At 37.9% G+C, this 14,586-nt stretch overlaps 1 protein-coding gene across 22 annotated transcripts in view; it reads left to right on the top strand.

Moving 5' to 3' along the window:
- The window catches only part of FANCB (FA complementation group B), a 742,096-nt gene that overhangs the window by 375,804 nt on the left and 351,706 nt on the right, over positions 1–14,586 (top strand). For 3 of the 22 annotated variants that reach the window (XR_014835756.1, XR_014835755.1, XR_014835743.1), the window contains 2 exons: positions 3,345–3,499; positions 3,744–4,452. The exons of 16 other annotated variants lie outside the window; for them this stretch is intronic. The gene's annotated coding sequence lies outside the window, so the exon portion shown is untranslated. Of the gene's footprint in view, positions 1–3,344; positions 3,500–3,743; positions 4,453–14,586 lie in introns of those variants that run through there. 3 more of the 22 variants (XR_014835752.1, XR_014835745.1, XR_014835736.1) reach the window with 3 other exon arrangements.

The following is a 14,586-nucleotide window of genomic DNA, read 5'->3' as shown; positions in this document are numbered from 1 at the left end:
GGAAATTAACACAGTATGTGAGTGGGGCACACATGTAAGGGCACAAAGAAGTGACAAAGCAAGCATCATCAACTGGTCTGGGAAGTTGTAAATGACATGGCAGTAAAGATGGACAGAAGTCAATAATATCATGATACAGGCTCACTTGCTCTAACGATGACACCAAAATATCAGTGGTTTAAACAAGATAGATATTTATTTTCCCACTTGTAACTCCAATCATAAATCATCCAGGGAGATAATACAGATCTATAGTGTGAGGTACCCAGGGCCTTTCCATCTTGTTTCTCTGTAATCTCCAACATGGCTTCCATCTCCATGATCTGAATGGCCACTCCAATTCCCACCATCTTATCTATATTCCAGGAGGAGTGAGGAAGGCATACTCCTTTCCTTCAAAGCAAACAAGTGAAATATTTCACTTATCACTTCTGTTCATATCGTTTTGGCCAACACCAAATAATAAGACTGCAAGAGAGATTGGAAACTCAGTCTTTATCTGGTCAGTCACACAGCAAAAACTCAAGGATATTATTACTAAAGTTCAAAGGGGAAAATGGATAATGGGGACAATTAGTTTCAGACACAGTTATTCAGTTGGTAAGTGAGTTGGATTGTGGGATCTGGCTAGAAAGCAGGAGAAATGTCATTGTGAGATAGTTTTGAAAAACCCCTTAAATTAAGGTATGGAATTTAGATTAGAGGAAATCAAGTCAGGAATTATGGAGACCAGTTTGGAGGCAGATGCAGTAGAGTAGATGAAAAATGAGGGTAGCCTGAACTATGAAAAGAGGCGATCTCTTAAATTTGAGAGAATTTAAGGAAAGATAATGCATAGCATCTGGGGATTGATTGACTCTAAGGAGTGACCAAATGAAGGAAATAATCAAGAACATTCCCAGAATTCTGCTTGGAGATTTGGATGGACCATTCTCAGAGACCGGGAAAAGTAGAGAGGGAATCAGTTGGGTCAGCTTGAAGTTGTGGTGAAGTGATACTGTAAGAGAGGACAGGATTAATTAAATTAATTTTGGAGTCATAAGAGATCATGTCACTGATGAAATGTGAACTGGATCCATAGGACTTCTTAGGGTGACAAACACACTATTCATTTTCTATTTAGTTAAAATAAAATAAGATTGTATGTTGGCAGTTAACAAGCTCATTTGGTTTAAGAGCTTGTAAGATTTCCCAACTGTGGTATGTTAAGTTATTGTTAAAAATTATTCACTCATCCCTGTACCATTTTTATAGGTATATACTTGCCCATCTCTTGATTCTGGGTCTGTCCACTAACTTGCACTAGACACTGGGATATGGGGAGACACAGGCTTGAAAAGATCTTGAGAGAATAGACTTTCTTACTTGCACCTCTGCTGTCATCATGAGAAGATCTACTATCTCTAAGTTCCCAGGAAGAAAATGAGAGACACAGAGAGCAGAGCCTCTCTATCCCAGTCCCTCCCACATTAGTTGTCCCAACCTCATCTTCAAACTTGTAGGCTTATTGCTGTATACCTCTGAGATTGTGTGGGGTTTTTTTGTTGTTGTTGTTATATAGCAGTAGCGTGAGCATAGTTACTGATATTTGCTGATGCAGTTCCTACAATTCCCAACATAACATTTTTTTTGTCTTTTTGACTTTTCTAGGGCCACTCCTGCGGCGTATGGAGGTTCCCAGGCTAGGGGTCTAATTGAAGCTGTAGTGGACGTCCTACGCCAGAGCCATAGCAAGGCAGGACCCAAGCCGCATGTGCAACCTACAACACAGCTCATGGCAACACCAGATCCTTAACCCACTGAGCGAGGCCAGGGATCGAGCCCACAACCACATGGTTCCTAGTCGGATTCGTCAACCACTGAACCATGAGGGGAACTCCCAATTTCTTAAATGAGTAACTCATCACAATTTTGTACTGTGTTACTGTGTGATATGTGAGTTTTGATTGGAAAGAAGAAATCCAGAGTTTGGATGAGATGAATGCCCAGACACCCAAAAGAATTCATGAAATTTTCATTGGGCTTTGGGTGGTAGGAAAAGGAGAGAAAACCAAAAAGAATGGAAAGCAGGAATGAAGCTAATATTCACCTTCTTCACATATCTTTTCAGGACATATCTGATATTCAACTAAATGCTTGATTTGGGGGGAGGCAGATCTTTTTCAACTTCAGTCCTACTCCTTCAGGTATACTATATTCATGGATTAGAAGACTCAATATTGGAAATACACTATTTCTCTCCAAATGGCTGTATAGATTTGATGCAATCTCAATCATTCCAAAAATGCACAAACTGACTATAACATCTATATAGAAATGCAAAGGCCAAGATACCCACAGTAATCTTGAAGAAGCAAAGAGCTGGTGGACATTGCCAGACATCAAATTTTAGTATAAATCTAAAGGAATTAAGTCTATGCAGTATTGGTACAGGAAGAGACAAATAGACCATTGAAGCAAAATAGAGTCCAGAAACAGACCCACCTATATATAGTCACATGATTTATGACATCATTGACTCTGCTGTACAATGGGAGAAATGGTATTTTCAATAAATGGCCCTGGTTTATGTAAATATCCAAATAGTTAAAATAATGAATCTTGACTACTAGCCCACCTTATTCCCCAAATTAATTTCAGATAGAATGTAGACATAAATGTAAGAGTAGGGCAATGAAGAAAATATAGAATACTATTTTCATGACTTATGAGTAGGCAAAGTTCTCAAGTAGGATCATAAAGGAAATAAATGACAATTTTGACTATAATTCTAATCATCCAGTTTTGAGATGATGGTACCAGTACTATTGAAAGGGTGTAATGTGGACCAGAAGGTGCTACTTCACTTGTGGAATAGGTACTTAAATGTATTATACACATTTTAAGCCTCATTTGATTAAATCTCCAGTATCTGATAGAAAAGATCTAAACTTTCCTCACTAGTGTTATGGATGGTGATTATAGAATGAATGAGTGTTCTTTCTAGGCGTTCCCTGGTGGCTTAGTGGGTTAAGGATCCAGTGTTGTCACTGCTGTGATGCAGGTTTGATCCCTCAGATCCCTCACCATGGATATGACCAAAAAAAAAAAAAAAAAAAAAAAAGAATGAGTGTCCTTTATAGTATCAGAGGTTATTCACTGGTATTAGAATCAATATTAGGGAGCAATTCTCAAGAGGTGACTTTTCCAATATAATATTCTCCAGTATTAGTATGCTCACCGCAGAGAGGCATCAGAGTAAAAGACATGTTAGCTCCTTGTTCCATGCCCTCCAAACCCTCAAGTGTTGCATTAAAGGCCCATGTAAATAGCCAGCCTCCTTAATGTATTGTGATGTTGTACAGATCATCGACTACTCGACTGAATGGTGGTGCAAAATCTGAAGTGTTAGATCACCCTGAGTTGAAAAGAAGACATCACATGCGATGATCTGAGTCAAGGAAAAAGAAGATTAAACCTATATAAGCAATTCTTAGTAGCATCCATCACATAAAAGAAGGTAAACATGTTCAATTTCAGGCATTTCAAGGGATGAGAGGTTATACAGAAAGGGAGACTCAAAAGATTAACTGCCAAAGGAGCATAGAAATGAGCCCAGGAGAGGACAGTGGGAGCAGGATCCCTGTGTTCTCCATTCTCTGTGATCTTCACAGGGTGCAGACCTCACCTGAAGTGCCACAGAGGCTGCCAGAAAAAGGCTGTGCCTGAGTCAATGAAACTGTGAGCTATTTTTTCCCCTGCAGATGTGTGTCACGATGGATTTGTAGTCCCAGAGGGAGGAGTCAGAGCATCAGCACTGAAGTCATTCCACAGCAAGACGTTAGCATACCCCTCAGAGAACCCTTCCTCCCTAACCTGCACTCTCACTGACGTCACACAGCTAACCTTGATGATTCCAAAGGTAGAATCTGAAACTTGTGTTTGTGAAAGCTGTGTGTGTGTGTGTGTGTGTGTGTGTGTGTGTGAGAGAGAGAGAGAGAGAGAGAGAGAGAGAGAGAGAGAGAGAGAGAGAGAGAGAGAGATTGAGATTCTGCCACTTACAATGGGGTGGAAGGCATTTTACAGCCTACTGCATGGGATACTTACATGCAACAGTTCTAAGTCACATAACCAAAAGCTGCCTATTAAGGATTGCTCTTTTGTCTCTTTGGGAAAAGAAGGAGGTGTAATGCCTGCTAGGAGAAAAAATAATGTATGTTATCAAAATTAAAGAAATATCATCAAGAGGTCGTTTTTTAAAATATAATCCCCACCCACCCACCAATTAAGCTGCTACAGTGACAGATACCATAAAACATCACCTTCTCCCCTATCCATCTGACCCACTCAGATGTTAGATTAAATTAGTTGACCTCTTCTGGATTTCTTTACTTGAAAAATTAAAATATAAATTATGTGTTAATTGCCTGCCTCAAGGTCTCTCTCAAAATAAAGAATCTATGAACATTTAAACTTGGCCGATTACTTTCTGTTCTGCAAGCTCACTGTATTATGCAACAGCGCGCTAATACCCAAATGTACTTAACCTTGGCAAAGACTAATTGATCGACTTTAAAATGACTGCAAGTTTTATTTTAAAAGCGCACAAGTACAAAATATTTACGGCTATTGCTATGAGAGCTTTGATGATCTATTTCTGTATGGCAGAACCAAAAGAATTTTCATTTAAAAAGGAACTGCTTCTTAATCAGAAAATGACTTTTTCCTTTAATAAAAAAATCAGCCATTCATGGGAGATTCATGCATAACTGGCTATGTGTTAAATACACTAAATAGGCTTAGAGGATTAATACTATATTTAGAGATTTTGGCACAATTAGGAGCACCGCCCATTCCTTTTCAGCATCTCCCACAACTCAGATCCCAAATGGACTCACAGAGGAAGACAGTGTGTCAGCCCTGAAATATTTTGTAATGTGGATAATCTTGAGAAACAAAGACAATATGGGGCTAGCATGTCAATCTGTGTCCCTGGAAGACACTCTTTGCAGTGGATTTAGCCAAACACATCAAGATTCTGACGCCGCTAGTTCTAAGACGTGAGCAGAAAGTAGTTTTTTTTTGTTTGTTCATTTTCTCTCATCAGTCGTCGGTGCCACACACACACTCTCCCCCCCACACCCGACCCTGGCCGCTGTCTCCCCTCCCTGCCTCTTCCCTTGATTAAATGAAGTTGGCTACACTTGGATGGGCCACGGAGATTAATTCCGGATATGTGCAGAATCCACCTGGCACACCCAATAAAGGCAGCTTCCAAGAGTGGAAACAGAACAAAGGCATGAATAATAACATGGGGGGGAGGGATATACAAAGGACGAAAATATGGGCCGCCATTTGAAAGTGACAGTAATTACTTAAGTAAATGTCAAAATGCTTGAAAGAAACCAGAGGAATACAAGTCATGAATATTTCAAGTTGAAACATGCCATTCTATTGATGTGCTGTTTGAAAAAAGATCCTTGTCTCCTTAGCTGAGGGTGTTTCGGAAGAGGTGTTCAGCCTATCTATCTTTATAATGGGCAGGCTGACGCATAAATTATATACAATCCACACACATTTTATCCAGCCCCTTAGTGCCTCAGTGTTAAAAGACTAGTAGCACTGGCCTCAGCTGGGAACTTGCTAGAAATGCAGAATCTCATACGCTATTACAGACCTACTCATTCAGAACTTGCATATTAACATGATCCCCAGGTGGTTTTTGTGTGGGAAACTTTGAGATGCCAATGTCAGGACATTTTTTTTTTACTTATTTATTTTATTTTTTTATTATTAATTTATTTTTCTTCCCACTGTACATACAGCAAGGGGATCAAGTTATCCTTATATGTATACATTTTTCCCCCACCCTTTGTTCTGTTGCAACATGAGTATCTAGACATAGTTCTCAATGCTATTCAGCAGGATCTCCTTATAAATCTATTCTAGGTTGTGTCTGATAAGCCCAAGCTCCCGATCCCTCCCACTTCCTCCCCCTCCCATCAGGCAGCCACAAGTCTTTTCTCCAAGTCCATGATTTTCTTTTCTATGGAGATATTCATTTGTGCTGGATATTAGATTCCAGTTGTAAGTGATATCATATGGTATTTGTCTTTCTCTTTCTGACTCATTTCACTCAGTATGAGATTCTCTAGTTCCATCCATGTTGCTGCAAATGGCATGATGTCATTCTTTTTTATGACTGAGTAGTATTCCATTGTGTATATATACCACTTCTTCTGAATCCAATCATCTGTCGATGGACATTTGGGTTGTTTGCATGTCCTGGCTATTGTGAATAGTGCTGCAATGAACATGCAGGTGCACGTGCCTCTTTTAAGTAGAGTTTTGTCCAGATATATGCCCAAGAGTGGGATTGAGGGGTCATATGGAAGTTCTATGTATAGATTTCTAAGGTATCCCCAAACTGTTCTCCATAGTGGCTGTACCAGTTTACATTCCCACCAACAGTGCAGGAGGGTTCCCTTTTCTCCATAACCCCTCCAGCACTTGTTATTTGTGGACTTGTTAATAATGGCCATTCTGACTGGTGTGAGGTGGTATCTCATGGTAGTTTTGATTTGCATTTCTCTTATAATCAATGATGTTGAGGATTTTTTCATGTGTTTGTTGGCCATCTGTATATCTTCCTTGGAGAAATGTCTATTCAGGTCTTTGGCCCATTTTTCCATTGACTTATTGGCTTTTTTGCTGTTGGGTTATATAAGTTGTTTATATATTCTAGAGATTAAGCCCTTGTTGGTTGCATCATTTGAAGCTATTTTCTCCCATTCTGAAAGTTGTCTTTTAATTTCCTTTTTGGTTTTCTTTGCTGTGCAAAAGCTTTTCAGTTTGATTAGGTCCCACGGGTTTATTTTTGCTCTAATTTCTATTGCTTTGGGAGACTGACCTGAGAAAATATTCATGATGTTGATGTCAGAGAGTGTTTTGCCTATGTTTTCTTCTAGGAGTTTGATGGTGTCCTGTCTTATATTTAAGTCTTTCAGCCATTTGGAGTTTATTTTTGTGCATGGTGTGAGGGTGTGTTCTAGTTTCATTGCTTTGCATGTTGCTGTCCAGGTTTCCCAGCAATGCTTGCTGAATAGACTTTCTTTTTCCCATTTTATGTTCTTGCCTCCCTTGTCAAAGATTAATTGACCATAGGTGTCAGGGTTTATTTCCGGATTCTCTATTCTGTTCCATTGGTCTGTCTGTCTGTTTTGGTACCAGTACCACCCTGTTTTGATGACTGTGGCTTTGTAGTATTTCTTGAAGTCTGGGAGAGTTATGCCTCCTGCTTGGTTTTTGTTTCTCAGGATTGCTTCGGCGATTCTGGGTCTTTTGTTGTTCCATATAAATGTTTGGATTGTTTGTTCTAGTTCTGTGAACAATGTCATGGGTAATTTGATAGGGATTGCATTGAATCTGTAGATTGCTTTGGGTAGTGTGGCCATTTTTACAATATTGATTTTCCCAGTCCAGGAACATGGAATATCTTTCCATTTCTTTACATCTTCTTTGATTTCTTTGATTAAAGTTTTATAGTTCTCGGCATATAAGTCCTTTACCTCTTTGGTCAGGTGTATTCCGAGGTATTTGATTTTGTGAGGTGCAATTTTAAAAGGTATCGTATTTTTGTATTCCTTTTCTAATATTTCGTTGCTGGTATACAGAAATGCAACTGACTTCTGAATGTTAATCTTATATCCTGCTACTTTGCTGAATTTATTAATCAGTTCAAGGAGTTTTGGGGTTGAGTCCTTAGGGTTTTCTAGGTATAGTATCATGTCTTCTGCATACAGTGACAGTTTTCTCTCTTCTCTTCCTATATGGATACCTTTTATTTCCTTTGTTTGTCTAATTTCTGTGGCTAGTACTTCCAAAACTATGTTGAAGAGCAGTGGTGAGAGTGGGCATCCCTGTCTTGTTCCAGATTTGAGTGAGAAGGCTTTCAGTTTTTCCCCATTGAGTATTATATTTGCTGTGAGTTTATCATAAATGGCTTTGATTATGTTCAGGAATGTTCCCTCTATACCCACTTTGGCAAGGGTCTTGATCATGAATGGATGTTGGACTTTGTCAAATGCTTTTTCTGCGTCTATTGAGATGATCATATGATTTTTGACTTTTCTTTTGTTAATGTGGTGTATGACGTTGATTGATTTGCGTATGTTGAACCATCCTTGTGAACCTGGGATGAACCCTACCTGGTCATGGTGTATGATTTTTTTGATATGTTGTTGGATTTGGTTGGTGAAGATTTTGTTGAGAATTTTTGCATCTGTATTCATCAAAGATATTGGCTGATAGTTTTCTTTTTTGGTGGTATCTCTGTCTGGTTTTGGAATTAGGGTGATGGTGGTGGCATCATAGAATGTCTTTGGGAGTATTCCTTCTTCTTCAACCTTTTGAAAGAGTTTAAGGAGGATGGGCACCAGTTCCTCTTTATATGTTTGATAGAATTTGCCTGTGAAGCCATCTGGTCCTGGACTTTTATTTGTAGGGAGTGTTTTTATGACATCTTCAATTTCATTTCTAGTGATTGGTCTGTTCAGTTGGTTTGTTTCTTCTTGATTCAGTTTCAGCAGGCTATAAGATTCTAGAAAATTGTCCATTTCTTCCAGATTGCCAAATTTGTTGGCATATAGTTGTTCATAGTATTCTCTTATGGTTTTTTGTATTTCTGCTGTATCCATTGTGATTTCTCCTTTTTCATTTATAATTTTGGTTATTTGGGTTCTTTCTCTCCTCTTTTTAGTAAGTCTGGCCAGGGGTTTGTCAATTTTGTTTACCTTTTCAAAGAACCAGCTCTTGGTTTTATTAATTTTCTCTATTGTTTTTGAATCTCTATTTTATTGATTTCTTCTTTGATCTTTGTAATTTCCTTCCTTCTGCTGACTTTAGGTCTTTTTTGTTCTTTTTCTAATTCGTTTAGGTGGAGGGTTAAGTTGTCAATTTGGGATCTTTCTTCTTTTTTGAGAAAGGCCTGTATCACTATAAATTTCCCTCTGAGCACTGCTTTTGCAGCATCCCATAGATTTTGAGAGGTTGTGTCTTCGTTATCGTTTGTTTCAAGGTATTTTTTAATTTCCTTCTTAATTTCCTCATTGACCCATTGGTTTTTTAGTAGCATGTTGTTTAGTCTCCATGTAGTAGGTTTTTTCTCATTTCTTTTCCCATGGTTTATTTCTAGTTTCATGGCGTTGTGGTCAGAGAAGATACTTGAGATAATTTCTATGCTCCTAAATTTGTTGAGGTTAGCTTTGTGTCCCAATATGTGGTCGATTCTTGAGAATGTTCCATGAGCATTTGAGAAGAATGTGTATTCTGATTTTTTTGGATGTAGTGTCCTGAAGATATCAATTAAGTCTAACTTTTCTATTGTTTCCTTTAGGATCTCTGTTGCTTTATTGGTTTTCTGCCTAGAGGATCTGTCCATTGATGTGAGTGGGGTATTAAAGTCTCCTACTATGATTGTATTCCCATCAACTTCTCCCTTTATGTCTGTTAATATTTGTTGTATGTATCTGGGTGCTCCTGTATTTGGGGCATATATGTTGACGATAGTAACATTGTCAGGACATTTTTAAATGGCATCTTTGCCGTGATGCACTTTTTCCAATCTTCTGCATTTAGAATACTTTGGTGGATAGTACAAGGGTTGCAGCTGCCTCCGAGAGTGAAAATATAAGTTGCTAAGCTACCTGGTCTGGTCATGAATAGTTTCTTAACTGCCCCATTGTAATCATTTATAAGATGACAATTGAAGGATATATCATCCTATCAGGTTTCACAGATGAGGTTTCAAGAAGAAAGGACTGAAAACTATTAATACATTGAGATTGAAACTCCTGTTACCTAAGGACACTCCTCCATCTCCATATTTCCCTAAAATATTAGTGTCGTATTTTCTTAAAAGAAATTTAGATTCCCAAATACTGATGGAAAGGTTACCAAAATAAATACAGCCTCGAAGAGTAGACTGAATCAAGTCAGTATCAAGAAAAGTACAGTGTGTCCGGAATCACCAGCTCTTAGACATGGCAATCACTTTAGAAATAAGCTAGCCCACCACTACCCTATTTTTCCCATGCAGAAAGTAAATTCCCACCCGGTAAAATGACATGTTCAAGACTTCACAGATAATTGATGATAGAGCCAGAATTACAGGTCTAGTCTCATGAGTCAAATCGGTGCTTATTTCTCTGGTCAACATGCATGTATGTGATCTACATGATGACTGAGTCATGCAAATGGAAAAAGCCCTCATCTTTTCCTGTCTCCAATTGCGTCACCCAGTGCATTCAACAACACCTTTACCTGCTCATTTGGAAACAGTTCTTTTTAAGTGCATTTGAAAAGCAGTGTCCAAAAATAAAAAAGGGGATGTAGTCCTTAAAAAATACAACTGTTTCAAAAGGAGCCAGGTGCCTCTTTGAATGGTTAATGGATAATCTTAGGCATCTGATGGAAGTCAGCATTTATAACAATTATGCATGCCAATGTAAGCTGCTTTGAGGAAAAGAAGAGGTGGTTTGAGTAAATTACTTTTTCAACTTGAGACCTGGAAAGTCACAATGAGACCTGCTATTTTCCCTCTTACTTTTGCCACATGGATAAGAAGACCTGAGGAAGTTAGAAGGGTGAACAAGTAAAGAACTTGTGTTCTTGGGAAAGTGTACAATGGAATACTCAGCTGACAGGTGAGATGAGAAAGCCACGTGCTGCTCCTCTGAGACCTTCAGTGGCACCAGAAACACTCACAGTAAGAAAAGGCTCATGATAAGTTGCTTTTTTCAACTTAAGAATAATTGCTTTATTCAACTTTAGAAGACTCCTTAATTTAAGAGTTCAATTAAGCCTGATTGTAGTTAAGTTTGGTGATAAATCGGGTATTGCTTTTCCGTAATCACCAGTGAGTTTTTCATTAGTATGATCTACTCCTTTAAAATATTTTATGTACTTTAAATGAATAAATAATGTACTCATCTACACTATCAGGTCTCTTCAACAAGAGTAAGTGCTAACCATATTGGCAAGTCACTGGTTTTATTCACCTGGCAGTGCCTACTTCAAGGACAGCATCAAGGAATATGTAACTTCCTAAGGATTAGTCATTAAATTTTTTTTGTAACAGTATGTTAAAATGATACCCCCTCTCAGTTTTGGTTGAGAGACTGGAGAACTAAACAGTTCTTGGCAAAAGTTCCCACAGGCCAGATGGAGGAGTGAACACCACTTCTGCCAGCCTGGAAAAGGAGGGATCTGGAAACATCAATGAGTTACCTTCTCACTTGGCTCTTAGTCCTTAGGAACTGGGGCTCCATCTTTGGTTTGGTCTTCTATGAGTTAATCCATCATTATTGGAAATGGACTTTGCCACCCAGTCTTAACCAGGTGGAGTGATTTGATTGGCTTGCTCTGTGTTGGGAGCCAGATATCCATCTGCCTTTTGAGAAAAATGCCACATTAGTTCTGAAGTGAACTCCAGTAGAGAACCCCTGCCTTAATCCAATGGAATGAGATTCCTCCTGAGTGTAGTTTCTCTGCTAATGTAACAAAGGGATTTTTTTAAGAGAGAAAATGTCTTCATAGCATTCTTCAAATCACAGTGTTGTCTCCCACTTTTATCAAATGGGCAAGATGTTGCAGTAAACTAATTCTTTCTCTCATGGACTCTGGACTTGGCCATGTACCTTGCTTTGGCTAATAGAACATCAGTAAATACAATTCCAGCAGAGGCTTGATACTTGCTTGTGCACTAAGTTTTGTCCTCCCAGAACCCAGAGACCATGGTGGAGAAGCTAACATGATTGACCCTGTGAAGAGACAGGCCTGGCTATCCAAGGAGAACCACCAGCTGACCTCAGTGAGCTCTGGCGAGAGCCAGAAATGCTCAATCAACCCACAGAACTTTGAGGAATAATATGACATTGCTGTTCTAAGCCATTATATTTGGGGATACTTTATATTGCAGATATAGATCATTGAAACACAAAGTAGGGAAATTGTTCACTGTATCCATTTTCAAAAGCAACTAATCAGCAAATACGTGAAGATGTGGGTTTTAACGTTGATCTTAGAGAAAAAAGTAAGATATCTAAACTTAGATATCTAAATCTAGTTAAATATCTAGTAAGGTATCTAACTAGATTTACATTTGTGCATAATATATTCCCAAAGAATTAATGAACAAACCAAACATACACACACACACCATTCTCATTCAAGGATTTTCGGGTTTCAGTGCTTTAGTAACCATACAAGCCTCTGACTTCCAGTTCTTTGTAGAATCATACAAAATTTCCATCTTGAATGTTTTTCATATAAAAGATCCCCCAAATATCATTTAATATGTATATGGGTGTGTGCGATCCTGAAAGGTCAAAGTATCAACTAATTCACCTTAACTAACTAGGAGCAGAACTATGTATGTCTCGAGTTTGATAATTTGAAGTCAAAACTTCTCCCTGCTCACTGTTTCTTCAGCTGCTGTATTTGTATTCTTGGATATGTCAGGAGAGTACCAAGGGGCTTGGGAAACTATAGGAAAACTGTAGTACATATTTCTGGCATGTTAATTGTACTTGATAGAATTTAGTTTGAAGCTTTTATTTAAATCAAGAAAGTATAAACATATTGTGCAAATGTCATTCACAAAAGACAGTTCAAAATATAATAAGCTTGCTGGTTCCCTAAGGGTAGATTCATCCTTTTTTAACCATAATGGGTACTTTGGTGGAATATTTTAGAAGCACTATACTAGGCTGATACTCCTGTGTTTCAGATGATCTCATTATCATCATGGAAGAGGAAAGAATTCCATGAGGAGAAGCATTGGGATTGTGAACTTTTCCTTGCTAAGTCACTTCTCTACAAATCATTCACGTAGAAAATGGAGGGGAAGACTTGAATCAGATAATCTGTGTGCAACACTGTGTATAAGTTATCTCAAGTCATAAGTCACTGCTTTTTTCTAGATAATAATCATTTATTTCATATGTCCACAGAATATTTACAAAGGACTAGCATGCACTTGGCCATCAAGTCACTGTTTAGTAAATATCCAGATTTGTTCCAAACACCTAACAGAGATCACTGGTTTTCAAACCTAGAGATTCTGATGTAAATAGACTTGGGTGGGACATAGACAACAGTATTTTTAAAAATCCTCTAGGCTTGTTTCTTACCAAAGGATAACATTTTTATGATCATACTAGATACTGAAAATAAAAGCTCTTCGGTTAATTTTTAATCTTCGCTAGGGTTGGCAGTATTTTCCAGATCTAATTTTTACACTTCTTCAAGTCTTAAGAATATACAAGGGTGAAAGAGAAGATGGGATAGGGTTCACAATATCATTTATGTTCATAATCTCTTGAATGTTCAGAATATCTTTGTACTAGTAGTAGTTGAGGCTTGAAAATCAAGAAATTAATTTTTCATGACCCATCTTATATACCAGCCCTATCTTGAAACTGCCCAGATGGTCTCCATCTTAATTTTGTTTTCTACAAAGCTTTCAGTGTTACCTTTCTCAAAACCACATGCTGTATTGTGATTGCCCTTCTCACAAATGAGTCATGGTTGTCCATTTATTAAAAAGTCACAAATATTTTAGTCCAATATTCATAACCCATACAGGGAACCAAATTATTCTTCAAGCCAAATCCAACACATCAACACACCACTTTCTTCTTTTGTTTTCCCTAGACTATGTATGACATTTTCTCTGTATGCAGCATTGCCAAGAATTTCCTTCTTTCTTCTCTCCCTTTTCATGCTTCAAAGCCCTAGGCAGAGGCTACCACCTGCATTAAAACATTCTAACTCTAATCAGAATGAATAGTTCTTTTTCTACCTGCCTAGTGTTGATTTGTACCACAAGTAGTATTTGTTGCATAGTGGTTTTCATTATCAGTATTTATGTGTCTGCCTTTCTCCCTGGAAGATGACAACAATAGAACAAAAATGACAAAGACAGTAAAAAAAGAATAATCAACTACTTATTTTTTTGCCAGCTGCTAAACTAAATGCTTTCTTTATGTCATACTTTAATTATCATAACAACTCTATTATTAATACCACTTTATAAATGTAGAAACTAAGGCTTAGAGAGTTGAAATAGCTCACTTCAAGGTCAAATAAGCTAGGAAGCTATACCTCTAACTTAGATTTGTCTCAGACTGTGGTCCAAACTTTTAGCCACTGTGTTATCTTACTTGCATTCAGAGTCAGTATATAATCATTTCTGTACCCTTTGCCATCTCCCAATATCCAGAATAATTACTTGGACATAGAAGCTTCAAAAAGTTTATTAAATTAATTGTAGGTTTTGAAGGAGAGAAAATTTTCTCCTTTGGCAATGTAAACAACCACTCAGTTTGTTTATTGTCTTAACTAGGGTTGGCAGTATTTTCCATATCTAATTTTTATACTTCTTCAAGTCTTGAGAATATACAGAGTATATTCCCCATATATACCCTGGACAGACTTTTTCCCACAGACAAATTTATCTGGTGTGTCTTGTGCTTCAAAATATAATCGGAGTTATCTTAGTTGATGTGGGAATGTCAGATGGATAGATTTTCAATAAAAGCACAATTT

The sequence above is a fragment of the Sus scrofa genome, chromosome X (genome assembly GCF_054392235.1).
Source record: "Sus scrofa isolate SSC_HxYL_T2T_F1_AM1 chromosome X, Sscrofa_HxYL_maternal_Yorkshire_Landrace_v2.0, whole genome shotgun sequence".
NCBI classification, from domain to species: Eukaryota; Metazoa; Chordata; class Mammalia; order Artiodactyla; family Suidae; genus Sus; species Sus scrofa.
This window is presented reverse-complemented; position numbering and strand designations above follow the sequence as displayed.